A 26,892-nucleotide genomic window follows, 5' to 3' on the forward strand; every position below is an offset into this window, starting at 1 on the left:
CAATTCTCACAGTGATTTAACTGCCAGAAGGCCCTCAGAGCTGGACCTCAGTGTCCAAACTAGATGATGGAGGTGGAGACGCTCTTTCAGGTACATAGGGCTGAGGCCATTTAGATTACATATATCATTTAATTTAGTTTTTAATTATGAACACTTGGATTCCCCTCCCCCATATTTTCCTAAATATGAAAGGTACCCATTATTTCTTTCTTTTCAGTATACCATGCCAAACTGCATTGGTAACTTTCTTTACCTCACAGAGGCTTTGCTAAGGGAAACATGTGGAAATGCAGGTTGATAAAAGGGGCTGACAAGGAATAATGGGTTTGATTTACTGAACATACAGTGAGACGCATTTGTTTTGGTATAGGAATCTCATAAAAATTATTAGCTGTGTAAGGCAAAAAAAAAGCTAATTTAAATACCGCAGATGCCAAAATCAGTCATGTAGCACATTTTTTCCTGCAGTACATTAGAAGAGATTCGCAGGGAACTAACAAAATAGTATTAGTATTCTTCAACACACAAAAGGCTGGTTTAGGGAAGACTTGAAGAATTAATGACCAGATATGGTGATGCATATTAACTGCTCAAGAAGCCCTAATATGTTATATTAGAAACAGAAATAGAACAAACCACTTTGAGTATAAAATATGAACTGACCCTAACAGTGCTATTATTTCAAGGGAGGAAAAACGAATTCTAGTTAAAACAGGCTTACAAAATTCTATTTGGGCAGCCACTCATGAAATACCATTTTTAGTTATTTTATCCTCCGAATATAATGTTTGTTTTCCCCCGTCTTGGTGGCAAAGGTGCTGAATATATTTTGTGCTTGGGCTGGTCTTTTTAAAGATGAATTCACAAACTTGCATGCTGGTAGAGTGCACACATCATGCACAATATGGGAAAGTAAATTATCATTCTGTGCTAAAATTTATGTCAAGCTGGCAAGTAAAAGAAACATTATTGTGCCATTTTCTCTAGTCACAGAATTTTGAAAGTGCTAGCTTTGAATGGGATAAATAAGTGATTGCAACACTCTGATGGAGTGATAGATGTGGATGGGTTAATCTGTCAATTTCAGTTTCTCTCACTTTCCTTTCCCCCCAATGTTAAGTACATTTCCACATCAGTTTGCATTTTTTTAAATAAAAAAGGTCCTCATGGAAATTCACCAGCATTTTCATGCAAATTTTGCCCAATATACACATTGTTCCTAGCAGTTCCCTGCAGTTTATCACATTTTTCTTGCAATATGTTGCATTTTTCTATCTTATTTTTGCCAGTATATATTTATATGCACACATTCCCTTAATACGTGCATTTTGTACACATTTTGTTGGCTAGAGAATTTTGAAGGAGAGCTGCGTTTTGGTCCATGTATTGTTTCAGGACATTTGAATTAGGTAAGTTTGTACTAAAATGTGAGCAAACTAATTTTCTTTTCCTTACATAATAACTGATAACACATCATCTCTCTTTGCATCATGGGGATAGAGAATCATCTCAGTGGTAGTGCCTCAAGGAGGAATGAGAGACCCACCATCGCTCTACTAGAGCTCTATCTATGGGCAGCTGACCACTAACGCTTCCAAAATGAAGAGGCAAGCATGCATGTTGTCAGAGGCAGAGGTCACCTAGGTTTCCAGCTGCTCACTACTTACTTCTGGAATGCTCTACCTGCTCACTTACCCTCTCTCTCTTTGGGCAGTGAGCTGGGGAGGACTGGGCAAGGAAATACCACTTGGAGTAAGAGAAGAGAAGCTGCAGTGTAGCTTGCGGGGAGACACAGGGGCAGTTTCTCTGGGTGGAAATTGTTAGGGCCACAAAATTGTACCGCTTGGTTATTTTCTGAATGTTGAGCTGTTTCTAAATTTGTTCATAAATAAATAAGAAAAACACGGCCCTCTCTTCATGGTGTCCAAAGCCACTTTCAGATAAATTGTAAAGCTTAGCTCTATTATGGAAGACCAATGGGTGAACTTTTGTAATTTGAGTATGGCAAGAGAAGCAGTAACTCTGTGGTCTAAATTCTGTGCTTTAGGAAGGCATGAGTGGTCCTGTGTGACAGTATCTATAAAATATCTGAAACTCTGCCATAAGCAAACAATCTTGGGGTTTTCAATCAGACCTGACAAAGATACAAGCCTTTTTCAATTCTTTTTAAAGCCAGCATCTACTAAGGTGCCAAGAAGATGGCTAATGGTAAATGTTTGATAGCAGCATTAGCTAGGATGGAATCACCAGATACAATCAAAAGGACACACTATTTAATCTGCAGTGCAGGGAATCTCTTGCTACCAAGGCTAAGGAATTCTAAGAACTGGATCTTATATTCTAGTTACCTTAACTAGAAAATGTCACATCATTTGCGAATATGATAAGCAAGAATACATTCAGAAAGGACAAAAGCAACACAGGTGGTTTGCCTTTCATCACGTTCCTGGAAAGACTTGCACCAATACTGCAAAGGGATCAGCAGTAGTTTGTTCTATTTTCTTGGAAACAAGATGGTCTGTGGGTGATAAGTGCAAAAGCAGGTTGATATGAGCAGCAGCTTAGTCCTGAACGCTAAAATCTCTATAAAAGTGAAAGCTGGTCTAGAGAGATAGCAGCCAAAATGTCATGTTTCAGCAAATGGCATTCTGGGAGGGTGGTAAAGGGGGTTAACTAGAGGTTCCTGGAAATGTTATTACCACAGAGAGGGCCCACTATTAAGAGGGAGCTAACTCAGTGATGATATCCTTTTTTCATGCTGTACAAGCTACAGGAGCACTAGTTAGAAGTCATTACTGTTTATCACTAAGATATTTCTAAGGTGCAGTAATCATGACATTTCAAACATTTGCCCTACATGTTTCCTTATTCTTGTGGTGAGCCACTTCTACATGGCAAAATTTCCCTAATATCTCTTGCCATGTGGATTGCCTATAGAAATTATCTTCCACTGGTTCTAAATGTTGCTGTAATCAGTGGCATGAAAAGTCTCTGCATAATCAGAGAAAATTGTAGGCAGGGCCAATAATAGGGAAATGACTTCTCATGGTTAAAGGTAACATGTAGACCAATGCTCAGCTATCACTTACTATAGGAAGGTTCTGTATTGTCCCAAAACATCATCGCTGCATAGCAACTGGGGCAGACCAATATGGTTCAGGTTGAATCATTTCAGTTCAAAACCGGTTCATTTCTGGCAACCTGGGCTGGCCTGCCCATGAGACATACTGAGTGAGGCAGCTGCCTGAAGAGGCAGAATCCAAGGGGTGCTTCTATGGGTGCTCACCACCACAGGAGGAGAAGCTTCGATGCCTTCTGGGTTCTGGCAAGATTTCTAATTAGGAAATTTCTCTGAATGTTTATCTGAAATCTTATTGCATGTCATTTTCACCTATCAGTTCTGACCCTGTCTTGGGGGGAGGGGTAATGTGCTTCAGCTTCTCTGTGACAGTGTTTCCATTATATTTAGCCTTCTTTTCCAGGTTCAACACACTTCTTCCAACTGTTGCTCATTATACTTGGTTTCCAGACCCTTCAGCATCCTGGTCAGCATTCTCTGCACATACTCTAGTTAGTCAGTGTCCTTCTTAAAACACAGCACTCAGAACTGGCAACTGCAAGCACGACTGGCTGAATGCTTGCGAGAAATATTTGTGTGAAAGCATAGTAATGCTTGCAGCTTACTATGAGCAGGGTGTGCAGAGCTATGTTTATCCTGATCCTGCAAATTGCTAGTATTACCACATCTCATTTCTCTGCCTAAAGGTTGAAAAAACCCCACCTTAATTGCAGTCAGGTGAAGGGAAAGACAGAAATGATGGCAACTGCAGGCGCTCTGCATCCCAGTGGAATGTTGTTGTTTCTCCTGCCTACAAGTCCCAATATATCCAGTGGGAAAGTGTGTCAAGTGGGGCACACAGTAGCAGTTTCCAGCCAATGATATCAAGAGCTGTAGTGGGAAAAGACAACTGGGAGGGGGCACTTGCCACAGGTACCCCCTCTGCCTTTCACTTTCATCTGCCCCAAAGTAAGTTTCTTTACCTGCAGGCAGGGAAAGAAGGAGGTGGCTGAGGCACCTTTAGATGCTTCTCAACCACCTTCCAGGGGTTCTTGCATGCATTCACTTGCAGCATGCACAAAGCCTTTACCCCTTTCTGGTTAAACAAAGGAGTGTTAGTGAATTTCTTCCTATTTGCATCATCCCCACCACCACTCCATTTGCAAAGATGAAGAATGCTTCCAGATGACGTTTGTTTCAGCAATCATCCTGATTTGTTTGCTGGGAGGCTAGATGATGCTGTGCCAAAGCAAGTGGTGCCCCACACTTTCCACTTCATTTTCCTTATTGCAAATTGCCCAGTTGTTGGGGGAAGTGGGTTTATTGTGCAATATCTTCCAATCAACTATAATTGCACAACCTGAATTTGCCAGTGTGTGACTGAATCTCACCTGAAAATAGCAACAACCTGGAAGCACCCTGAATCTTTCCCTCCCAAACTATGCTCTCATGTGTTTGGACTGGACTCCTTTAAGCTTAACATTAAAAGGTTCTGTATTCAAAGAGGTAATCACATTTGTGCCTTGGACATCATCCCAAAGCTTGTGCACGCTGCAACGTTTTCCAAAACACTTAGAAGCCCTTTGATGAGAAGGCAACAACTGTTTCCTACCATCCCATGTATTGGGAGGTTGTACAATCTTGCAGGGGCAGCTTTGAGGTGAGTGGAGTAGGAGACTTCTGAAGTATCTGAAAGCAGTAAGACCAGCCAGCAGCTTACAGAGTGACAATAGCTTGCAATCTTTCTTTAAAAAAAAAAATTGCATAAGATACTGCATAGGAGTGAAGTGGAATCTTTTCCCTTTAAAAGGTCAACTTCAAAACAAAAGGTGCTGGAAGATGTGGAGAGAAGATGCCACGTATGGAGTACAGACTCCCAGAGAACTGAAGAACAATGGGCTATATATAGAAGAGTCTGCCAGTCTAGATATAACTTGCACTCTCCTGAACCCTGGAATACTAAGACACTAGAAAAGGAAATGAAATAAAGACTTGCTATCGGTATAGAATCTCAGGAAATGGCAGGCCATAATGTACAGAGAACACTCTGTGCAAGGTCTGTTTTAGCATCTCTTAAAGGGGACGCTTGGAGGAATTGTCCTCCCAGCTCTTAAGCCATTCAAGTGCAGCTGTCTCAGTGCAAACTATTTGTGGAACACTAACTTCGTGCTATCTTTTATATGTGACAGATTGTAATTATGCTAATGATATGCTTGCAGCGTATGGACCTAAAGGGGGGGAAATGGCAAGATCTGTATTTTAACATCACAATAGATTCAAAAGTGTGTCAAAATCTTTGGGGTTGTGTGTGCTGCATATTAATCACCTCATAAATTTATTCAGCATCCAACAATAGCCACTGACTGAGACCATCTCCTGGTTAATTAACTAACATGGAAGCTGTCTGAGGAAGCAAATGTCTGTCTCTTATCCATCATTCTTTTATAAATTTTTATCAGGACACGGTTCAACTCTTTGAGAACCAAAGGCATGTAATTTAATTCTAAAATTTAAAATGTGTAAACTGCTGCAATTACACACACACACACACACACACACACACACACATATTAAAAAAACATTTTTCCAGAGTGCATCAGCCAAGAGTGCATTGTAGCAGAGGTGAGAAGCCTCAGGTCCCGGGGCCAAATAAGTCCCTTCTGGTCTCTCTGTCTGCCCCTTGGAATTCTCCACAGGCCACGCCCCTCACTAGTCCTGCTTTTCAACCTCCTTGTGTGTTTTTGCCTGGCTGGCATGTGTTCTTCAATTCTCATAAAGCCTCATGCTTTTCTGGATGGAGGAGAGAGAGGGGTGTGGTGTATGAGTGTGTGCAGAAAGCAGCCTGCTGTACAATCTCTGAGTGCAGTTTCTCTTCGGGTTAATGGATAGGAAATGGTTTTAAAAAGGCATATATTGTTGGCATAGCAGTAGCTATACTGCTAATTTTCCAGAATAAAGGGGGGGGGAGAGAAACCCTTTCCAGTCATTGTCATCTTAGCAAAGTGGGGTTCTCCTCTCTGATGAAACACTTTCTGTCTACACTTCTAGCCTAAAAGAAATGCTAAACACTTCATTATTTGCAATTTTGTGGGTGATAATGGGCAAACCCTTTTTTTAGTTTTTAGCATTAAATAAATAATTCTTTTTTAAAAAAAAATGCTCAGAATTGTTCTTCTCAAATGGCTGCTCATGTGGACCTCTTCATTCCCCACACATAGCACCTATGTAATGCCCACCGGTTTGGACAGAACATATATAAGGATGAACATATATAAGTAGTACAATATCCCCAATAGGTGCAAAAAAACCACAATTGCAATTCTGCTTGCAGCTTGTAGCAGAGGAGCAATGATTTATTAGCACTAGGAGCCGCCGATTGGGAAACAGCCTAGGAGAGACAATGAGCGGGGGGGGGGGGGGGGAGAGCATCTGGGCAGGAGCTCCATCACTGAGGAAGGATGGAGGACATTTGAAATAGGCAGCCACACCTTTGGTTATTGTCCTGTAGCAGGACAAAGCAGAGAACACTTATTTTCACGTCCTATCTGTAGGGAAGGCTTAACTTGTAAACTAGCCTCAAATGATTGGCCTTCAGATGGTATACTGATCTTGCTGCTTTCACAGTATGGGCAGCTAATTAGGAGAGCAATACCTATAACTCTCCAAAATGGGTCTAAAAATCTCCCACAGTGTATTTTCAAATATGGATTTTATTTTAATGTACACTAAATAACAGCAATAGAAACACAAGTATACATACACATATTGAATGTGTGCAACACAATGGCATGTGTGCAATCATGCCACATGTTGGCAATGGGTCTCACATGTAAGGCAGATAGGTGGTGCCTGGGCAAGAGAAAGAAGGGCAAGTGGAGAGAGAAAGACAGGTAGCCTTGATTGAGAATAGGCCTCAAAGACTGGGTGATAGAGAAACAGAAGGGAGAGTAGATGGGTGGGGGTTCACAAAGTGAACTGATTTAAATGCTTGATTTGGGGAAGTGCGGGAGAAGTGTGTGAGCATTGGAATGAACCATCCAAAACATCAGCTGCAGACCTTAGAGACCAAGGGCACAGAAAATGGGAATAAAATTAAATTTAGAAAACCCAAATAAGAACACCATGAAGGAACAGAGTCCCAAAGGAGAAATGCCAGATAAATGGGATGTCTAAACTAATTTGTGCAAATTTGGATTAAGACTAGCATGCCGTCAACTCAGAAGATGAGTTGTATTGACATAACATTACGTGATTGTGCTGACAATGCTAAACCAAAAAACCATCAAACTGTAATTGTATATTTTTTTTGCCAGACAAGATTAAGATTCTGTGTCACAAACTTGCATCTTAAAAAAGCAGATTTGAAAAGTGACTTGGGATTTACATAAAAGTCATTCAAATTCAATACTTTTAAGTTTTATCTTGCTTAGCTGACTTTCAGACATTAGTACAGCAACATGAATTAAGCTGATCTTTGACAGGAGCAAATACGATATCGCTCTCGCTGTTTACATTTGACTGTTATCTACTTGCATTACAGCTGTTGATTAAGGTAGTCGTGCAACCATCATCTGGAATAATATTTGGAAAATGACACTTTGGGAATAAATTTAATTTGTAAAGCATCCTAAAAGTGTTATGACGTTGTTTGGAAATTGATTTTCAGCAGGGTGCGTTTAGTAAAGGGATTTTGCCCTAATGGAGACTGTCTCCTAATGGAGACAGAAAAAGAAAATATATCTTCCTTTGTTTCCAAAGGTATAGAATGCTCAGGGATCATGTATTCAAAGCAGAGGACTCAACAATCTTTTCAGTCATTCTTATTTAACAGCCGGGATGGCATCAGGAGTCAGCATCAAGCACCAGCTGAAGCAGGGGGACAACTGCTGACCATTAGAGACCCCTGGCCCTGTTTCTGCTCCTCCTGTCAATTACCCCCTGCTCTTTTATCCTTTTCCTCTGGTCCAGAGATGTAAAGGTCCAGCAAGCAATAACAATAAGCAGAAGAAACAGCAGCCTGCTCAGTTGCCTGTCCATTCTGAGCAAGGGTGAAGACTGGGATTAGAAGCAGAAGGGCAAGTGGACGGTTGCAGCAAGAAGAGGGGCTTGCTGAAGCCATATTGCCTCAGCCTCCTCCCAAACCTGGGCATCTTCTGTAAGCGCCTCTTCTCTTCCCTGCAGTTACCCAACTTGCCACTGTTTAGTAGGTCTTTTACTAATGTAACATATTTTGGCTCTATTTTGTCTTTTGAAGAGAGATTGAGGATGTCTGTATAAATATGGCCCTAGAACTGTTTTCAGTTTATGAATTTAAAACCCTTCTCCTTTTTGGTGGTACAGTGAGACACTCATTGCAAAAGCAAATTGAGATTTGTTTGTCCTTTTCCTGACAGCAGCTTCTTGCATTGCACCAGAATCCGCCGTGGAAGAAGATAGCTGGGTGTACTTGGAAAGACCTAACCTAGAAGCCACACAGAAGTCACAGTTCTCATTCTGGAACACAGTTGCTCCAAGGACTAAATAGTAAAGACCAATTACCAAGAAAGGAACATGTGTGGCTCAGTGGTAGAGAATATGCTTTGCAAGCAGAAGGTCTCAGGTTCAATCTCTGCTGATTCCTGGTAGGGATGGTAAATGCCCCCGCCTGAAACCCTGGAGTCATTACCAGTCAGTGTTGGCAATATTTTGCCAGATGGGTAAATAGCCTGGCAGCTCCCTATGTTTCTGCTTGAAATGGCACCTGCGAAAGCAAGGCAGCAATGGCAGAGTGCAGGAAGGGCCTGGCTAGACTGACAAGAGTCTTCCAAGCATGCTTAATGTATAGTTGGACTCAGAACAAGGCTCAAGATTCACAGCAAACCTATCTAAACAATGGTGGTGTTTTGTGCGAGTTAAACCTTCCAAGTAGCTCAAGAACTCATATTATCCCTAAGTGTTTTGCTGGAGAGCGAGGAACAAAAGGTGGGGAGGGGGAGATATTTTGCCTTGAGAAAATTATATGTAACATCAATAATGAACAACAGCAGCATTTATTGCTTTGCTAATAGGCTACTATGGGACATTTTATTCCACTTCTTTGTTTCGACAAGCTCATTTTCTTTTAAGGGGACATTTACATTAATCTTCCCTGGTGTTCTATTCTTTTTATCTATAGTTAATACTAAACTTCCTTGTGCTAAACAGTGTTACTGAAATTATATGATGGTACTGATACGGCTATTCACATACATTTTAAAGCCAACATCATTAGCTCTTCTGCTGCCTAGAAACCCAGGTTACCAAAGAGACTCTGAATGTGATTGCTGTCCCTATAATACTGCCAGATTTGTTAATGAGATGATAATCTCTCTCTCTCTCTTGTCTTAGACCAATTTTTGTCATTGTCTTTCAAACAGTACATTGGAATGATTAACATTTAAATAAGCTCCAGTATACTGCACTGTGAATCAGGTTTATGAAAATATACCTAGCATCCTGATCTAGAGGCTAAGCCACATCCCCAATGATGTGGTGTCATTTCCTCTGGTTTATATCTGGAAGCAAGGATATCTTTTTAGTCATATGTAGAGAGAAAGCAAAAAGAAATAACATAACCAACATAAAATATAGTGCATTAGCCTAGTTTCTGGAAGTGATGGCAACAGTGTTGAGTTGTGTAGAAGTTTCAGGACAATTAGTAGGATCTGTTATTGAAAACAATGGAATGCCTGAAATCTTAGAGAAGTGGGCACCACTAAACACAGTGTGGCTTACTTCCAACTAAATATGCTCAAGACCGTGCATATTTCTCTCCCATGCAGAGTGACCAAGGCAGTTTCTGTACCAAAAGGAGGCCTGAAACCTGATTGAAATGGATCTAGAAAATCTGTGTCCTCAAGAGTACCTGGATCTGATTGGCAATGATCCTCTCTATGACCATGCCCAGAAAGGGGACATTTGCTGCAGATCGGAAGTTATTAAGTTCTCTTGGGTCTAGGGAAGGCTTCATGAGCCAGTGTGGTGTAGTGGTTGAGAGCGGTAGACTCGTAATCTGGGGAACCGGGTTCGCGTCTCCGCTCCTCCACATGCAGCTGCTGGGTGATCTTGGGCTAGACACACTTCTCTGAAGTCTCTCAGCCCCACTCACCTCACAGAGTGTTTGTTGTGGGGAAGGAAGGCAAAGGAGAATGTTAGCCGCTTTAAGACTCCTTCGGGTAGTGATAAAGTGGGATATCAAATCCAAACTCTTCTTCTTCATCATCAGAAATGGTCTTACTATCATCTCCCATGTATTCCCATGTGCAGAATATATAAATGGAAGCCGCCACCACTATCACAAGCATAAGCATGTTCATCATCAAAATTATCCAAACCTCACTTAATAATGCCAACAGAATATCTTGGTATGACTTACACCTATCTGGTACGTAGAGTAATTGTATTTTAGAAGAGGTGACCAGCAGGATGATCTTGGAAAACCCTAAGGCATGGTTCCAAGTGTCCTTAAAAGGCCCCTGCTTATTATTTTATTTAGCAGCAGGTTTCTCCATGCACCACAACCTGATTTTTTGAATGAGTTGAGTGTTTTATGTTTACTGTAGCTAACATCCAAATTAAATATTGCTTGTTTATTATTTGACATTGGGTTGGATCCAGAGTGTTATTTCCATTAATGGAAGGACTTCAACCCTTTGTGCTTAACTCTACTTTTCTTATCGTTAGAAGACCATGGAGGAACAAGTCTGCTTCAATATATTTTCATGTCCCAAATGGCACCACCCACTTGACATTAAAAAGTTTTGCTGTACAACAGACATCAGCATCTGCCTTCATCCAGCTCACTAAATTATCTTGCTTGGAGCAGCCTGCTCTGATTTGTTGCATGGAACAGTTAGCAGCTGTCCAAGGAATCTATAGTGCACTTACCAACAGAAGTTGAGTTACAGATAATACAAAATTACTCTTTTCATTCTCTCATAACATACATAGTAGCAACACTTTCAACTCTCGGAGGTGAAAATTTGAAAGCTTTAATGAAAAGGACAGAGGGATTGAATGCAATTGGTATGATGACGCAACAGTCACCAAGTTGCAGGCAGCAATCAAGAGAGTTGAGAACAAATTACTCTAAATGTACCACAAAACTTAATAGAACAGCTGCCCAAGGAAGCATCATTTTGAATTTAATTTTATCTTTGCAATCCCCAAACCATTTTTAAGGCATTAGATTGCAAGTATACTAGAGTAAAAGTGACAGACAGCACCACTCTGCTGACCACTACAATGTTTTCTGAAAAACAAAGAAAATGGCATTTGAACCAAACATCCATTTATAAGGGGGAGGGGGAGGGATAACTATAGGAGCCTTTTAAATACTTTCCATAAAGCTGATCCACTGCAAAGAAAATTTCACACTAGTCTATGTCTATTAATTCCCTGTTGTTCCATGCAAGCACTTAAAATATTTACTTAGCAAAACAGGTGGCATATAAGCTCCTTGATGTCATCCTTAGATTCTCCCTCTCCCTTCATTCACATTCTCTTAATCTGGTTTAACAAGTATTCGAGTGGGTCAGCTCTGTACTCAGCAATGATGCCTTTTTAAAAGTTCTGCGGCCTCAAAGTTCCCACCCTGTGGCTTTGTGAGTGTTTTCAGTTAACTTCTCTTTTGCCATCTGCTGCAGGCAGCAGGACTTTAGCTCTGCCCCACAGCAGGCAAGAGAAATGGGTAGTTTCTTCCAAGCTGGTTCTGTGTGCAATGTCTTATTCCAAGGTATCACTTGGCACCACCTTCACCAGAAGTCACTCTTTATAGCATCCCGGTGTGGCTGCTCCTTCTTCTCCCTCTGACCACTCATCACCGTCCCATCACCAATCCCCTGGGCTCTGAGCCTTCTTCCCCTTGGGGGTCCCTAGCTGGTGCCTCCCACCATTCCTCTTAGTCTAGCTGGTCCATGACACATATTGAGCTAGATATTTAAGAACTTAAACTGAAAAAAGCTAACAAAGAAAATCATGCCAGCAATGCATCTCTTGAATCTTTAAAGAATGCATAGCAGTAGCAGAATATTGGATCCCTTCAACCAAGTAATAGATTAAACCCTATAATCCAAACACAAATAAACAAAGCTATTTGTCAGCTGGCCCCCTTGGATGTTGTTAACAGGCAACCAGCATGCTAGTAGCCTACAGCAAGCTACGGGCCCTGTGGAATCCTGACAGCTAACAGATGAATTCCTTTGGAATTCTATTAAATAAATTAATAATCTGAGCAACATCATTAGAACAGGAAATCTATCTTCTACAACAGCTGTTGTTGATCAACTGATTTTTCTTTCCTAACCATTGCAAGGCAATGCAAGTGTGCCTAGGTGTACAGGGAAGGCAGGCAGGCAAAGGAGACACCCTACACATCATTACAATAATGACACCACCATCTTTTCCCATCAAGTTAGGTTTATATCGCAAGAGAAAATGAACAGAAATGATTTCTATGGCTGGGGAGCAAGTTTCTGTTCTATCTGCACAGCCCATTGTTGGTCAAATGTAGCCTTCAGCTGCATATGAACGTGAATATGATTTGGCACCTAGAATCCTCTGTACACAACCCTATGCATATTTACTCAGAAATAAGTGTTGTTTGTGTAAAATGGCTCTTCCCCATTCATTGACATTGAAAGGGCTGCAAGCTGGTCAAACTTCACTCTTGTAATTACTCCGTTAACACCAGAAACCATTTACCACAGTTTGCTGTGTGCAAATGCCTGTAACTTCGCAAAGCTATCTGTTGTTCACTTCTTCGTAATCATAATGTGTTTAAATTCCATTCCCATCCCTTTTTCAACTTATCTATTGTTAATGAAACAATGCTTCTGTGTTGGTTGCCTGCATACCTTAAGTAAAATTACAGTTTGTGAAACAAGTACAGAATGCATCCTTTCCTTTTTTTTCTAACTTTGGATGTTTTGTTGTTTACAACAAATCTGGGGGAAAGTAAGTAACAGGAGCAAGGTTGGTAGCATGGCCACCCTTTTGCATTTTGTGGCCACCACAGCGCCCCAAACATCATGCAAGTCTGCTTTGCGGGGGGGATGACACATTATTCTACACATCCCACCTTTAATTCATGCTTGGGAAATTTAAAAAAAGCATGTAACTTTCCCCCTTTGACAGAAGTGTGTGGAATTTGCAGACATACTAACCCCTCCACAGGGAATACAGCATGCCAAATTACAGGTAAATAGGTTCAGAACGAAAATACATTCACTTGCCTCACCTGAATCACCAGGATTGGATAAAACCATTCTCTCTACTTTCAAGTTTGTCATGTCAGTTACAACACAGGTCTCCCTCTTCTCATCCTGGTATTTGCTCTATGCACATGCACACAGCACATTTTCCTTATATAATGAAGCTAGAGACTTGGCTTTCACTTATTGCAGACATGTTTTTAGTTTTGCTGTTTTTGGCATCTAAGTAGATAAGGCACCACAAAGCTCTTCAAGGATCCCCAGTTCAACTCGGGGTGTTTTCACACAGATCCTGCTTTGCTTTGCATAAGGCCCAAAACCCTTTGAAGTACCCTGCTTCAGTTTGGGGTTCATCTGAAGCCACTACACACTCCTAGCATCTGGGAAGGAACATGCATATCAGGAAGACATTTTGCATTGTTGAACACTATTTTGGAAAGAAGGATTCTTCCATTGAAATGCTTCTATAAGAAAACACCTTATTCACAATGTCTTGGGCTCTGTGAAATTATTTTCCTCTAAATCCCCAGCTATTTCCTGGATCTTTAGAGAGTTCACTGCAATTCAGCACAGAGTCAGCTTTTCATTTGTATTTCCTTCATTGTGGAGATTAAAACATATTTTAAAAACTGCTTTATCAGTATAAAACAGTGTGAGCTATTATGCCTTTGTCACTTACTAAAGTCCATGTTATTTCCATGGGCTTTCATTGTCTGTGGCAGATAATGTTTTTATATTTGGTTTTAACTGCTGATCATGTCTCTCCTCAGTTGATTGTTTTATATTGTTGTTTTAAGAAATCATAATTTTAAATGTTGTGAACCTCCCTGAGGGAAGCTTTTGCACATGGAAGGGCTGGATATAAATGATTTAATAAGTAAAATAAATAAATAAAAAGGATTATATTCTTCAGTTATTCAAAGTTGTGTTTTCTAACTTAGGGACTAGAAAATCAGTCCACTTCCAGCCTGTAACACTTGTTCACTTTAAAATCTGTTTCAGACAATTTCTTCATTAATCTGTAAAGTTTATATTAAACTGCACCCAAAAATCACACTGAAATACATTATAGAAATAGTATTTTAAAAAACACATTTTATCTGAGAACCTTTATTTTATTTTTAATCAATCCTTATTTAAAAATTTATTTCTGATATGATTTTCCCAGGCAAGAATTGCATTTGTGCTCAGTCATTCAGGAACTGTAAAAGCTGGTGGGAAACTGAGTCTAGGTGGATAACTAGTCTAGCAGATGAAGACCTCAGTTAAGGTCAAGTGATTCAAGCATCTCTATTTCCAGCACACTGACATTAACCCTCTTCTCAGATGTTGGGAATGCCTAGAGTGTAAACACTGAGGGGTTGTGTTCATTGACTCTGTGCCGCCTTCCAACTTCCACACATTCAGCATTAAGTAAAAATAGGATCTATGCATTTTGGTTTTCTGTACGCATCAGTGGAAGCCCTGGTATAATCAGAGATCCCCATTGCAAGGTCCTATGTTTTGTGCTCTGTGGGGCCCCTTATAACCTCTTGCTTTGTAATGTAATATGCATTGTAAACTAGAAGGCCTTTAGTACTCCACTGCTTGCTTAAACTGCATGATCAGCTGAGTTCTTGTGAAGATGAGTGAGATACAAGCAACATCCCCCCCCCCATTATGGGAGTACTCTTTGAACTGTCTATGTCAAAGGAGGCTCAGGTGGCATCCATGGCTGAGAAATGCCTTCTACCAGGTTTGGCTGGCTCTCCAGCTATGGCTGTCCTCTGTCTGGAATCTTGGATAGCTGCTGCCACTCGGTGTAGACAATACCGAGGAAGATGGACTAATGGTCTGACTCAGTGGAATGAAGCTCCCTATGTTCCTACGATCACTCTTGATTACTCTATGTCTAACTGCTGCCAAACCTGATGAGAGCCAAGTGGTACACAGTAACTGCCTTTGGTTTCCTCCTGTGTGTGGTTTCCTCTATTCTTTCTACTTAGCGTTCAAAGCTATCAAAACAGTATGTGATGCTCACAAATCAGCATGTCGTAGGAAACCTTATTATGAGCCTCCCAGTTGTTGTCTGTGGCCTGTTATGCATTAGCTTTCAGCAACATGACACATCTATTTTAAAAAAAATTGTCTGGAACAGAGGTCCACAAACAATTGTGCAGATGGTTCACAAACAAGAGAACAGTTTCATCATGTCAACTGTCTTCTCTCACTTAAAGACATTCTGTGCAACACGTGGGCTGGGTTTATTTATTCCTTGTTATTTTTTTAAAAGCCCCCATTGTTAATACTTTCTCAAACTAACTACATTTCACATTTAACTGTGGTAGGACAGAGCGATGCCTGTAGTGCTGTGCTAAGTCTGGCAATGTGTTTGCAACCAAAGCCACCACCACCACCCCGAAAGTATGGAATGAGACAAATAACAGCTTATGACACAAATATTTAATTTTGTGGAACTTTAGACTGGGCTGAATGGCAAACCAACCACAGGAATGCTGCCAGGAATGGCATCCCCATGGACAGCTTTCCCCTTTCCTGCCATAATGTCTAAGAGTGCTTACTAAATGATGCAGCTTCATCACACTGTAACTTTTGGGGGGATGCTGCTGGCATCACTGCTAGCATTACTCACATGTAGCCAACAGCCAGAAGGGAAAGGGGATCCATTTAAGCCTATGAAGATTCCCTTCTGTGTGTGAAGGTCTGAAATTCAACATGCCCCTCTCCTATAGTATGGGTGTGTGCATCCTCTTTATGCATCCTATCATGATGCATCTCTTCGTAGAAACAACTTATCTCAAATTCTGGAAAATATAGCCATAACATAGGCTCAGGGTAGGGATCTTTGGTGGTACCTTCACTTGGGGTGAAGTTTTCAATTTTGTGCTTGATAATGCAATATATGTTGGGCGGATACTCTTGATGGCACCCATCCTGATCTTATGAAATCTGGTCTTCAGGAATGGATGCTAAGTGTCCTGCTGACTGCTAAATGTCTAGTCTTAAGTCACTGGAGGGGGTTTAACTCATCCCAACAGACAGCTGATTTTGCTGTATGTTTATGAACTCTCAGCTTGCTGTAGGCATCACTGAATGTTGATCAGGCTATTTGGATTACTCATAGAAAGACATATGCTTGATGTGCTGGTCAACTTGCAGATGAGTGACATTTCTCATCCACAGAATATGAAGTCAGTTTGATCCTTCCCTCTCTACCCATAGGGCTCTTCCTCCCTCATGTATCCACTTTATGTTTCATGTAAGTTATAAGGAGAGTAAAAAATAAACAACCAATAAATTACGATTAATATAGAAAATACAAATGAGACTTGCATCCAGTCAATGCAACTGAATCTGTGCTAGATGAAAATGGAGGACTGAGTTGCCACTGAACCCAAAGAAAACTTCTTAGTTCAAATATTATGTTGAAGAACAGTGAGAGAGAATGCCAAAATCCGCTTTGCAAATTTCTGGGGATGCTTGAATTATTCACATGCTTCAGGATCAGAATTCACTAGAAACTGGTAGAAGACTTATTAATTTATTTACTATTTTTATTTTATTGTAAAACAAACCTATTTTGTGGCTGCTACAAGCAACAAACATGGTGCTTCAGCAGCCCTCCCCCCGATAGCCATGTCCTCCCATAATACTCCACTTGGAACGATGCTACCTTGTGGCATGGATCATCCCATGAGCATTGTGGGAAGAATGACAGCTACCAGCAGAACAGGTGAATAGGAAATACAGTGGTACCTCAGGTTAAGTACTTAATTCGTTCCGGAGGTTCGTACTTAACCTGAAACTGTTCTTAACCTGAAACACCACTTTAGTTAATAGGGCCTCCTGCTGCTGCTGCGCCGCCGGAGCACGATTTCTGTTCTCATCCTGAAGCAAAGTTCTTAACCTGAAGCACTATTTCTGGGTTAGCGAAGTCTGTAACCTGAAGCGTATGTAACCTGAAGCGTAATAACCTGAGGTACCACTGTACCAAGATAAACACAAAGTGTGAGCATTTCTGTAGGACGGGAGGCACATGCAAGCCAACACCTATTGGAGCCTAAGACATTATCTTATAGACAGTATTGTAAATCATACAAATGGTGCAGCCAACCATTGCACGTGCAGAATTACTTCTGCTAGTACAATGGGACTTCCCTCCCCTCTCCTACTCCCTAGGGCCTGGAATCTGTTCTGGGAGTTACTCAAACCCTCTGTAGCACATTTGGTGGCAGTGCAGGGTGAGGAGAGCTCTGTTGTGCTTGCTGAAGTCATTCTGCATGTACAATGATTTAGCTGGATTCAACCTATATTAAGCTACTTTATACTGAGTCAGACCAATGGCCCATCTGGCCCAGTATTGTCTACCATGACTGGCAGTGGCTCTCCAGGGTTTCAGAAACCAATCACTTCCCCCTTGCTGGATTTACGATGCTTTGTGTTGGTTTCCATCGCACATTGATATTGTTTTAAGGTTTTTATTACATTTGCATGTTTTGTAATAAACTGCTGAGAGTATTTGGCTGGTGGGGCAGTATGGAAATATCACTGATGAATACATTAAATTATACAAGTAAAATTTTATCAGTGTTTAAAGTGATTCTTTGTGTAGTTAAACAGCATAGGTGATAAACAAGAAAGGGTATTTATAAAATGTTCTTTCCATGTTTTATTAGATATTTTAATGGAAGCCATTATTATTATATTTTCTGAAACTTGTTATATCTAAAGTATCTGAAACTTTTTTTTTAAAAAAGCACCATTTGTATTTTGCAAGCATGTTTCATATGCAGTAATTTTTAAAAAGCTGAAACCACACTCTGTAAAAATTCTCAGTAAATAAATGTCATGCAGTTTTGCAAATTTATTCTGACTCATTTTCCTTTAAGAAGGCTACAAATATGCAGAAAATGGCAGTCTGAAATATGCTGTGCCTTATTACTTTATTAACTTGCATCATTTTTTAAAAAACACAACACATTGATCTTACTGTAATTAAATTTAACTATTTAGATTACAAGCAACTTCCTTCCTCTGCCAGTAATAAAGCCGATCACTGTACAGAGCTTTACTCTGCCAAAACATTAGTAACTCATTACTTAATATTTCATTATTTAGCAGAGCAATGTTCAAATATAAGGCTCTTGTTCTTTCGGCATAAGCAAATGACATATATTCTGCATGGTGCAGTGGTTAGACTGAACAGACTGAAGTTCAAATCTATCCTTAACGCCCAAAAACTTAGGTAACATGGAACCTTTCACTACCTCTCAAACTAGACATGGGCTCATTGTGCAGATAGAAATGGAGAGAATCTTATATACTGCCATGAACAACTTGGAGGGAGGGCAGGATGCAAAACAGTAACATAAAGAATGCTCATTCATAGATTATTGTGTTTTTATAAGGAAACACCACCTATCAAATCCTGATCAAAAACTGGATCTCACACAATCAATGGTGAGCTACTTCAGCATTGCTAATGACAGGGATGGAGAACTTGAGGCTCCTCTGTTGTTGTTGAAGTATAACTCCCATCATCCTTAACCAACAGCATCAGAAGGACCACAGGATTCCTACCCCTGGTTTCCAGAAATACATTAGCTCTATCTGTGCATTCTGCACACCTGTATTGAATAAGCAGTACATATCTTCCAAAGTCTGCATATACAGTGTGTATGTCTATAGGGAGGAAGCCTTTGTGCATATAGTTGTACATGCTAAGAATTCCCCATAGCATGGAACCATGAATGATCTGCATTCTGGAGTAGGCATCAAGCATAAAGACTGGAGCATATACCTGAATGGGGATTAAGACAACCAGCAGAAGAATATCAAAGGAAGCAACAACAACAAAACAAGGAGGGCACCTATGCCCAGTGCTCAAAATGACAAATTATCACAACATATTATGTGTCCAAAGTGTTGTAAAAATAGTCTTCAGAGCCAAAACCATATTGATTTATTTTAATTGTTAAAGCAAAAAGCTAAATTGGTTTCAGACTACAACCCATATAACATTATCCATATGGACTGTTTCAGTTGATGGTATAAGAAAAAGAGATTGCTGCAGAAGAAGTGCATAATAATGAATGTCTATCTTCATTGTGGAACCTACAAGTTGATTGTGCTCCCAACATCTGGTGCAGGTCTACTACTGTTTTCCCTTTTAATTTCTCGTTTTAAGAGGGGGGTTTTTCCAGGGACATGTCAAACTGAAAGAGCAGAAAGAAAAGTAAAAACAAAGAGAGACATATACTGTACAGAGAATAAAACAAGCAGCGAGATATTAGGTTGGAGGAAGAATTTAAAATGGTTCCCACACTACAGGTTGAGGTTGAAGGTGGGTCAGAAAAGACTGAAGCCTAGATCAGTGTTTCCCAACCTTGGGTCTTCAACTGTTTTTGGACTACAATTCCCATCACCCCTGACCACTGATCTTGCTAGCTAGGGATGATGGAGTTGGAGTCCAGAAATAGGTGGAGACCCAAGGTTGGGAAACACTGGCCTAGATTGAAGGGTTAGAAAACATGTTCAGTAAATCTAATCTAAGTGGAACAAGGCCTTTTAAATGGAATCATTTGAAGAAGAAGAAAAAGCTTGAAAAATGCTAATTACCGTATTTTTCGCTCTATAACACGCACCTGATCATAACACACACGTAGTTTTTAGAGGAGGAAAACAAGAAAAAAAATATTCTAAACGAAACAGTGGATGTATGATTTTTGTTGTTCATGCTGTGGCCACAGACATGTGATCTGATGGTGAGTTTGGGGTAGCCCAATGCAAAAATCCTGAGGATCCATGTGGATCCATGCTTTGTAACCACATTTTTGCGCCATTGTCGCCCCATGAAACAGTGGGTGCGTGTGTGTTTTTTGGTGCAGGCTGTAGCCATGGACATGCTATGTGATCTGATGGTGAATTTGAGGTGACCCAGTGCAAAAATCCTGAGGATCCATGTGGATCCGTGCTTTGTAACCACGTTTTAAGTGGGGAGGGAAGGAAAAGCACTCAAGGGACAAGGAACACGAGTGGGGTGTGTGGAGAAGGATGCTGCTAATAATGCAGGAGAGGAGTTTAAGGGGAGAAGGAACACACGTGGGGGGGTGTGGAGAAGGATGCTGCTAATAATGCAGGAGAGGCTCCTCTCCTCTCCCGCTTTGCTCCTTTAAAACAAGCAGGCTCTGCTTCTCTCCCTCCTCCCCGGCTCGGCAGCTGCCGAAACGCTCACACTCACACTTAAAGATAATTAAAAGCAAGGCGCTAAGACAAACAAAGGAAACCACGATAGTAACCACTCTGAGACAAATCACGAAAAATTGCGACCAACACTCTCCCCCAACAAGCGCAGTGAGGTCAAAACACACACACACACACACACAGAGAGAGGGAGAACCGGCCCTAAAGTCGCAGGGGCGCTGGGGGAGTGAACAGGAAGCAAGAGAAGGAGAACGATCCCCCCCCCACACACACAGACACACAGAGTATCAATCCTAAAGTCGCAGGGGCGCTGGGAGAGTGAACGGGAAGCAGGAGGAGAATGATAACTCAAGCACACACACACACAGCCCCTACAGTGGCTAATCCAAAATCAGACAGCAAAAAACTGCAGGCAGGGACAGAGAGCACGGGGTTGTTTTAAAGCAGCCAACCAGACAGGAGCCGCTTACACTCATGTAAGCGGCTCCTCTCCTCTCCCGCTCTGCTTCTCTCCCTCCTCCCCGGCTCGGTTTGCTGACAAGAGCCACTTACACCTGCTTTGCTGTTTCAAAGCGAGCCACGGACTGCTCACGACTGCAGCAGATTCCCCCACCATCCGTAGGCATTCGCTCCATAACACGCACAGACATTTCCCCTTACTTTCTAGGAGGAAAAAACTGTGTGTTATGAAGTGAAAATTACGGTATGTCAGGCCCTAAATGCGGTCCTTTGGAACTTTCCAACAAAAGGAAAAAGTAGCTAAGTGCTATAGTTCACATCAGACATATGTTCATTCAAATTAAGACAGTCATGCAATGGAGAACACATCGATATTCCCTTCTTTGTAGCCCTCCTTAGGCTTGTTCACACATTACTCTGAACTAATGTATAAGCTGTCTACATATGTGGACAAGGGTCACGGGTGGTGTTGTGGGTTAAACCACAGAGCCTAGGACTTGCCAATCAGAAGGTCGGCAGTTCGAATCCCTCCCGTTGCTCAGTCCCTGCTGCTGCCAACCTAGCAGTTCAAAAGCACGTCAAAGTGCAAGTAGGTACAGTGGTGCCCCGCAAGACGAATGCCTCGCTAAACGAAAAACCCGCAAGACGAAAGGGTTTTCCGATTTTTTAGCGGCTTCGCAAGACGAATTTCCCTATGGGCTTGCTTCGCAAAACGAAAGCCCATAGGGAAATCTCCGGGGACAGCGGGGAACCCTCCTCCCACCGCAAGCCCCGGGAAGAGAGGAGAAGCTGCGCGCCTTCCCCTCTGTTCCCGGACCTGTCCTGAAGGCTTGCGGTGGGAGGTCCGGGAACAGAGGAGAAGGCGCGCAGCTTCTCCTCTCTTCCCGGGGCTTGCGGTGGGAGGAGGGTTTTTCCTCCCCACCGCCAACATTCAGAAGGCTGTTCTGAAGGCTGGCGGTGGGAAGAAAAGCCCTTCTCCCGCCTCCAGCCTTCAGAAGAGTTCCCCGCAGGGCTCCCCAAGCTGTGAATGTCTGCCGCGCGCGAGGGGCGCTCTGCTTAAGAGCGCCCCTCGTGCGGGGCAGCAGGCTGCTATCCGCAGCTTGGAGAGCCCTGTGGGGAAGTCAGGGCTCCCCAAGCTGCAGATGTCTGCCCCACCCGAGGGGCGCTCTGCTTAAGAGTGCCCCTCGTGCGGGGCAGCAGGCTGCTATCCGCAGCTTGGAGAGCCCTGTGGGGAAGTCCGGCAGGGCTCCCCAAGCTGCAGATGTCTGCCCTGCCCGAGGGGCGCTCTGCTTAAGAGCGCCCCTCGTGCGGGGCAGCAGGCTGCTATCCGCAGCTTGGAGAGCCCTGTGGGGAAGTCCGGCAGGGCTCCCCAAGCTGCAGATGTCTGCCCCACCCGAGGGGCGCTCTGCTTAAGAGCGCCCCTCGAGCGGGGCAGCAGGCTGCTATCCGCAGCTTGGAGAGCCCTGTGGGGAAGTCCGGCAGGGCTCCCCAAGCTGCAGATGTCTGCCCCGGGCGAGGGGCACTCTGCTTCAGAGTGTCCCTCGCACCCGGCAGCAGGCTGCTATTCGCAGCCTAGGCAGCCCTGCAGGAACTCTTCTGAAGGCTGGCGGCGGGAGAAGGGCTTTTCTTCCCACCGCCAGCCTTCAGAAGGCTGTTCTGAAGCCTGGCGGTGGGGAGAAAAGTCCTCCCCCCCCCCACCAGCCTTCAGAAGAGGTCCGGGGAAAGACTGTCCCCGGACCTGGTCTGAAGGCGGTCTCCCTAGGAACGCATTAATTGATTTTCAATGCATTCCTATGGGAAACCGTGCTTCGCAAGACGAAAAACTCGCAAGAAGAAAAAACTTGCGGAACGAATTAATTTCGTCTTGCGAGGCACCACTGTACTGCTCCGGCGGATAGGTAAATGGCATTTCCATGTGCTGCTCTGGTTTGCCAGAAACGGGTTAGTCATGCTGGCCACATGACCCGGAAGCTGTACGCTGGCTCCCTCGGCCAATAAAGCGAGATGAGAGTCGGCCACGACTGGACCTAATGGTCAGGGGTCCCTTTACCTTTACCCTTTACATATGCGGACAAGTGTACACATGTTGATTTGTGCAACTCAGCTATAGTGTGCATGGGTACACAGCCTGTAAACTGACTGGATATTACATGTGATAACTGTATGAGTCACCAACTCAACTATTTGTGTACACAGGGAGACAAGATTGTACACTCATTGAATGTAATGTGTGACTGCCCCTTGTTTGCTGGAGGATAAAGTGCTAAAACAAAGAGACTCAAGAAGCCCCCCCTGCATATGTTTAAAACTCTGGAAGTTCAGAGTTCTGAAACACGTTGAGTGCATCCATCAGTACAGAGTACTCTCTTTAAAGTTAGGAAATAAAGCTATCAAAATGCAAAGTAAGGCAAAACCTGAGGAACTGAAGAATAAAGCAGAATGAACAACAACAATCTAAAATGCTGAAATGCCTGGTCAAAGCACTGAGAAGCCAGGCATGTCTTGGGGACAGAATTCCAAGGTTGGGGCACCACAGCAGCCATCTCCCTTGTGCATGAGAGACTACTTGGAGCTGACCCTCTGCAGAAGATCTTAAGACACAGGCAGGCAGAAGGGAAGACAGGGAAAAGAAACTCCTCCAGGTATTTAGTACCTGCAGCACTTGTTGTGGCTTTAAAGGATAAACGCTGGCTTATGTTTGGCTGAGAAGCAGATAGGCAGACATTTCAAAAAAAAGTAGGATACAGCATGGTCTGGCTACACCTGTCAAAATTCTAGAAGCTGAGTTCAGTACAATTAAAGCTTCCAGATTGCCTTTAAGGGTGGCCCTACATGTAATCCAATTCAGCAATTCCATCCAGACTCAGCTCTAAGCATCCCACCTCCCCACAATTATCTTTTTTTTTATATACAATCACCATCCATTTCTCTCACATTCTAAATGCTGACAATATAAACCATTATGAAGTATGTGTGATTAATTACATTCAGCAGCACTGGCCTATTTATTGTGTAATAGAATATTTGTCCTCAGTCCTGGCCTTGACAGAGACACCCTGCAGCTGACTGATGAGCCCAGTACCATCACTCATTATTGGAACATGCTCACATAAAGTGATTATGCAATTTTCACAATGCTGCTCTGAATCAATAGCTCACATTGCAAGAATTTTGTGATCTGCACGTTGTTGAATTGTACATCGTGATCCCCGCTCAAAAGCACAGACCTCTCTCTAATAAGTGCAGTGCACAGCTGAATCACAACAGCACTTCATATCTATCTTATTGAGCATATTCGCAGACAGATTGCGGGTTAATAGCAAGGGATGGTTGATTGATGCTTCTCTAATCAGAGTGAATATTAGCAGACAGTTCAGGGGTGGAACTCTAACAAAAGAAGAAGATGAGTCTCCACTGATGTTGTGAGTCACTCAGTATATTATATCAAATTGCAGATCCTCGTGGGATCCTCATTCAGAGTGAAGCATCCAGGGCAAAAGGCAAACCTAACAAATTTGAGAGGAAAAATGTGAACCTTTCCAGAGCTTGCTACAGTAATGATGTGTGTTTGTAAAAAGGTTTTGATGAAAGGTTGTTTTTTTAAGTTTGCTTTCAAAAGTTTCACTTTCACACATATGCAGGGCCACTGCTCTAAGTTACTAACCTAGATCTCCCCTGACCTCACTGTGAAGTCTGAACGTTTCTAATAGCATAATGTTGAATTGCACCTTATATATTTCAAGTAACTATTGCAAAAACACCATAAGCCTCCAGTGCTCTCCCTTCAAATGGAATCCAATCCTAGTATTTCTTCTTTCCACTCATGAAAGTGGGGAGTGTGCAATAACATGAGCCATCTTAAAGTTGGAGTGGGACACGGGTGGCGCTGTGGGTTAAACCACAGAGCCTAGGACTTGCCGATCAGAAGGTCAGCGGTTTGAATCCCCGCGACGGGGTGAGCTTCTGTTGTTCGGTCCCTGCTCCTGCCAACCTAGCAGTTCGAAAGCATGTCAAAGTGCAAGTAGATAAATAGGTACCACTCCGGTGGGAAGGTAAATGGCGTTTCTGTGCGCTGCTCTGGTTCGCCAGAAGCTGCTTAGTCATGCTGGTCACATGACCCGGAAGCAGTACGCCAGCTCCCTTGGCCAATAAAGTGAGATGAGCGCCACAACCCCAGAGTCGGTCACGAATGGACTTAACGGTCAGGGGTGTCCCTTTACCTTTTAAAGTTGAAGAAGACAGCTGGTCTGTCTAACTATTTAGGGTTGGTTTTAACCCCAGTGATTAAAGGCTACCAGATCAGAAAGGAAAAGATCCAGAATAGCTTTTTGGTAGAAATTAAGCATTGTTTGGGGCATGCACATCTAAAAATTGTCTTATTTATATGGCTAAGTCCTTCGAGCACTGTCAGCTGATCTATTTATCTCAGTATTCTCTACAATGACTGGATGCAACTCTCCAGGGTTTCGGGCATCCCTATCTGGAGATGCTGGGAAGTGAACCTGGGACCTTCTGCATGCACAGCAGATGCTCTTATCACTAGGCTATGGTCCTTCCCTTGTGCAACAGTTAGAATGCTGGAAAGCCAAGAGTCCTGGACTTAAAATCCCATTAAGCAATCAAACTCAGTAGTGGGCTTGTTGGCAAGTCTCTGTCTTTTAGCGTAACCCACTTCACAAACATAAGACCGCAAGAAAATAATGCTAGATCAGGCCAGTGGTACATCTAGTCTAGCATCCTATTCTCACAGCAGCTAACCAGATGCCCATGCTGTTGTTTGGAGGGCGTGGAGAGTAAAACCTCAAATATGCAGCACAAAGTTGAAAGGGTGTGGTACAAATGCAATAAAGACAGTCATCGCAGTGCTTATTTTCAAGTCTCCAAAAGAAAAAGAAAATAAGAGAGAAATTATGGAAAGCCAACTAATCTGTGCTCCAGATCGAGAAAATATGATTGTTAAAAGATTGATACAAAAAAGACTACCCTCATCTAAAAAGTGGTTATAGGAACAAATTATCCCACGTTACTCCCCAAAGTTGTATTCATTAAAATAAAATAAAAGAATTTATTGACAATCCAACCCATAAAATGCCTTGGTGGTGGTACTCTGTTCCTTTTGCCTTACTGCAAGATGACCACCACACCCACAACATCAATGCCAAAAGATTTCTCCCACCAGGAAAGCAGTGGCAAATGTTTAACCCCTCTGGGGGCACTATGCAAGGAGACAGAGGCTGCAGCTTTTCCAGGGTATGCTGAAAGAAAGAAAGAAAAAGCTTTGAAGGTCCTCTGCAGCTTGTCATGCTCCATTCTTTCTCTTATTGGTTCATGTTGCGCAATTCCTAGGATCAGCTTTCTGATCACATGTCAGCATCCACTGCTGCCTTGCAGCTTTGCCTCTATTGCATACTAGAAAATCTCTACCAGCTGCACAGGAACCACATTTTTTAAATGACAGCCAAACAGGCAGGTGGGGGGGACCTTTGGCCATATGAGAGGTGAGTTGGTCCCAGCAAGCCCTATCTTGGCTACAAGCCTGATTCTCGCAGCTCTTCGTTGGGGTAAACAGAATGACAATAATATAGTCTTCTCCGTCAGAAGTCTGTGTGCTTATGACAGGCAATTGTTTAATACTGGTCACAAAATGGGGAGCCATTGCCAGAAATGACAAGGGCACAGACCACAGCTTCTACTTTCCTGCAGCGACAAACAGAAAAGCTGAACAGAGCAACACTGCTTGAAGTTTAGAGCAATGCTGCTTGAGTCCTTACAATGTCTCAGTTTTAATGATTTGTGAAGCAGAAATGAATGGTGGCTGGATGATAGTGATGCATTCATGCTGAAAGCCATATATGAACTTCATGCTGAAAATATTTCTTGTATCTCTGAATGTGCCAAATTTCAACTTTTTAATTGGCAACAAGGAACAAAACACAAACAAAA

The 26,892-nt window shown here is 42.4% G+C and overlaps 1 protein-coding gene across 1 annotated transcript in view; it reads right to left on the reverse strand.

Moving 5' to 3' along the window:
* Window positions 1–26,892, reverse strand: part of DPP10 (dipeptidyl peptidase like 10) — a 586,236-nt gene that overhangs the window by 297,924 nt on the left and 261,420 nt on the right. The gene's annotated exons all lie outside the window — the stretch shown is intronic.

This window comes from Podarcis erhardii (genome assembly GCF_964252035.2).
Source record: "Podarcis erhardii genome assembly, chromosome: 1".
NCBI classification, from domain to species: Eukaryota; Metazoa; Chordata; class Lepidosauria; order Squamata; family Lacertidae; genus Podarcis; species Podarcis erhardii.